Source organism: Pygoscelis adeliae, unplaced genomic scaffold (assembly GCF_000699105.1).
Source record: "Pygoscelis adeliae isolate BGI_AS28 unplaced genomic scaffold, ASM69910v1 Scaffold104, whole genome shotgun sequence".
In the NCBI taxonomy this organism is placed as follows: Eukaryota; Metazoa; Chordata; class Aves; order Sphenisciformes; family Spheniscidae; genus Pygoscelis; species Pygoscelis adeliae.
Window position 1 is genome coordinate 520,892 of NW_008824655.1, and position 4,312 is coordinate 525,203.

Sequence of the window (4,312 nt, forward strand, 5' to 3'; positions counted from 1 at the left end):
ACTTTGACATTCTCAGCAGAGTCAGCTGGGAAAATCTTTTATCAGTGCTTGCAGAGGACTGCACTGGTACACGGCTCAGATAAGAATCTCTCTCTGGGAGCCTTTATTAAATTAAATTAATTGCACTTAATAAAGATGTTTCTGGTCTGTCAGGCCAAATCTGTGGGTGTGGCTTGTGCCTTGGCTCTTAAATTAGTTAATGTTAAACTTAGACATGCTTTGAGTATGGTCCTGTTTCAGTAACTACTCTAATTTTAATCCTTTATAGTAGGAATTGCCATGAGCTCATGACGGTGCTTTGTCTTTGCTTAGCATTTTTCAGGTCTGCAAGTTCTTTAAGCGTATTAGGTTCTCTCCAGGCTGAACAAGCTCCATTCCTTCAGACTTTCCCCACAGGGCAAGTGCTCCAGCCCCTGACAATCTTGGTGGCCCTCCACCAGACTTCTTCCAGTTTATTGGTGTCTTCCTTCTAGTGGGGAGACCAAAAAAAGACACAGTATCTAGCTGTGGTGCAAAAAGTGGTGAGTAGTGGGGGATAATTGCTTCCCTCAATCTACTGGCCATGCTCCTGTTCATACAGCCCTGGACACTGTTGACCTGCCTTGCTGCCAGGGCCCACTGCTGGCTCCAGTGCAGCCTGCTGTCCACCAAGATCCCCAAGACATTTTCAGCAGAGCTGCTCCTCAACCAGTCAGTCCCCAGACTGTATCATTGCAGGGGTTATTCCCACCCAGGTACAGGAGTTTGCAGCTGTTCTTGTTGAATTTCATGAGGTTTCTGTGAGACCATTCCTCCAGCCTGCCCCAGTTCCTCTGAATGGCAGACCTGCTCTTGAGTGTATCAACTGATCCCACTAATTTGCTGTCATCTGCATACTTGACAAGAGCGTACTCTGTCACCTTCTCCAGGTCATTGATAAAGGCATTAAACAGGACAGGTCTCAAGTAGACTCCTGCAGTACTCCATTTGTTGCTGGTATCCAGGACAATGACCCGTTAGCCACTACTCTCTGAACTCAATCATCCAACAAAGTTTTTACCACCTAGCTGTTCACGCATCCATATCATAATGTTCTAACTGGGATAGAAGAATGCTGTGGAAACCATGTGGAAACCTTGCTGAAGTTGAGGTGAATAATGCATGCTGTGCACTCGATCACAGATTCAGTCATTTTATTATGTTTGTCAAGCACCATTTTACCCTTGGTAAATCCATGCTTGCTTTTTCCAATCACCACCACTTTCTCTGTGTGCCCAGAAATGTTTTCCAAGAGCACTTGCTGCATGATTGCTCCAAATGCTGAAGAGCACTTGGGATTCAACCCAGGAGGCTGAGTGTTGCCACCTGCAAGTAGCTATGAAGCTTGTGGTTGAAGTCTGTTTCCCATTCACCAGTCATCACACTGGCCTGCAGTCGCTACTTGTTCCTCCATTTCTTTAACTGAAAGAGATTGTTGCTGTCACTTCAACGTTCATGTTCTGCTGATCATGTACGATAGGGACGATGGTGATCCTACACAGTAAAGGTTGTTTTATTTGTTTATTTTTAATCAGGAAATTACATCGGAAATCCAATACTGACAGAGGGCTAATGTTACAAAGTAAAGCACTGAGAAGCTATGCTCAAGCATGGTGTGTTTTCTTGGAAAGGCTCTTATTTTCCATGGAGCCTTGTTTTGCAAGGCACAGGACGAACAGTGAACTAGGGTAGTTTCAAGCAATACATGAAAAGGAGGTTACTGGCTAGTGGAGCCCTGTCTCCTTTACCGAAGAAGTTACAGTTTCTAGTGAATGAGGCAGAGAAATGGTTTAAGAGATGATGGTCGCGTGATTAAACCTGTTAATTCTGATCTGCCAATTTAGACAATGCTTCTGAGTCAGTCTCTTGCTGGACATGGCTGGGTTGAATTGACAGGTTGAATTGAGGTCTTGCTCTGTACCTTAACTCTTAACCCTCTCCCCAAATCCTGTCTACTCAAGCCAAAGCCTTAATCCTTGGTATCATTCCTGGTACAGCTTTCTGCCACTGTGTCTGTCTGCTGTTATTCTGACCTTGCCTGCTTCTTTAGGACTCCTTGGCACTGTAAGCTCTGTGCTGTCCCATGACCATAATTCTTGCTGGGTGGGTGGGCGCCTGCCTTCTCTCGTTCCTGACCTCAATCTGCCTTGACTGCAACCCTTCTGCTTCTGTCCAGCCAGCCTGGATTAACCCTAAGCTGTGACCACGCGGGAGCCATGTCAGCGCTACTCCCACTGTGATTCTGGTTCTGAGTGCCAGTGCCCTCCCTCCTGGGGTGGGGGTGGTGAAGCCAAACTTCTGTTAGGCGGCTGTTGCATTCTCAATTTCTATTTACCTGGGATAGGGCACATGGGACCTCTGGTTACAGTAATGAAAGTATACAGTGACAAACAGTCTAGAAACTGAATTCTTGTTTTGGTAAATGTCAAACTTACTGTTCCTCTGGGTAAGTCTTATGCAAATAAATCTTGATGTTCAATATATTGAGCATGCTCTGCTGCCGCCATCATACTGGAGAGAAGAAATACTAGCATTAAGAGGAAGCAAAAAATGTTAAGCAGCAGAAAACCTTATGCTAATATTCTTGCATTTACCTCATAATTGAAAATAAACTGAAATATGTGCTTCAGTAGGGTTTGGGTTTTTTTTTGTCTATTCTGTTTTGGACTGGAGTTGTGCAAAAATGTCACTGATACACTCTGATTTACATGGATGTGAATCCAGCGTGAGGGCCCTCTGCAGTTAATAAAATAAAGATACTTGTATTCTTAAAGGGCATCCCTCTTACGTACTTCCTCAGCCTTTCGTTCATGTGATTTGTACAGGTTTGCTCTGATGCTGCAGAGTCTATTTGCTATTCCCATTGTTTTATGAGTTTTGCAGTGGAAGAAATCTGGAGAGAGACTTATCCTGCTTCTTGTTTCTGTTTCTATGATTGACTGGGTTAATTCTGCTTATAGGTGTGTTGGGGCTGCCAATAATCTCTTTTAAGGTGGGTATGGAGATCACTTGTCTTTGCTTACCTGCAGACAAAGAAGCTGAGCTTTGCTGCTGTTTGTGCTGTCTGGAAACAGCTTCCCCCTGTGAGAAATACCTGTGTAATGATTACCAGGCAGTGAATATACAACAGAATAGCTAATGGTGTCCGTATCTGTTGATTCAATGTGGTAAAAACAGTCCAGTCTCTCATAGAGTTGCCTCATGAACGGTTCCCATTTGAATTGCCGAAAGAAACATTGAAATGGGTGTATTTTATAGAGGTGTAAATTTTGTGTTGTAGGCTGCGTGCTTCCTTTTCCTCATTCATTTCATTCTGTTAAAGGTTCCCTTTCCTTTGAAATTTTAGTTTACTACATCAGAAGGTCTCTGAAACCTCTCTCCTTCTCTAATGTTCACCTTTCAATACCTTCCTCAGCATTGCTAGAGCAGAGCCCTCACCCTCTAACTTCTGCTATAGCTCACTGGTGTCTATTACAGTTATAGTGCTTCTGTTTCTCTGCTATTTTTAAAGCTGCGAGGAACAGTAGGAAACGTATCTACAGAGGAAAATAATAAATAGCAATCTGAATTTTTTTTCTCTGTTGACGTTTGCAAGATATCCTTGACTACATATTTGCTAAGGTGTAGCAATGAAAGACAGGATTAGCAAAGTAGTCTTTGGGTAGGTTTTTCTTTGAAAAAAATGTGTGTATTCTTCCAGCTTGGCTGAAACATCTCTTCTGTCTTCCTAGACTTTAGAGCATGTTTTATCTGCATTTTATTGTAATTGGGTGACTTGGCTGGTCAGGGTTTCCTCTGGTGAAATATAAACGTGGGGTATTAGCGTATAGAGAACACATAGACTGTGAAAGTTGTAAGGAGAGCTTAGAAAATAAGTTGTTTGTTCCCATTTTACTGATTCAGTCATCTGAAAAATTATGCTACTTTAAAATCAGGGAGATGGAGAGAGATTCCCATGAGATAAAGCACACCTCTCAATGTCATGTGTCCACTCATTTTGAGGTGGCAGGGGATGGGAGAAGCTGTTCAGATGTGGTGGTGGTGTTCAGGTTTGGTTAATATCCAAATGGGAAGGTTGGGAAGACGAGTTGTTAGCTGGGACTTGCGCACCTCCTCGACAACAGGATCCGGCGTCTCATTGCTTGCCGAGTCCCACTCACTCGAGACAAGCCTGTGCAGTCCTTAACTGAAGGATTATTTACTGGTATGGCAGCATCTACCTTGAGTAAGCGGCTGTGAGAAAAGCTGAGGTACGAAGTTGAAGTTTGCAAACTCCACTGTGGTAACTGCCCAC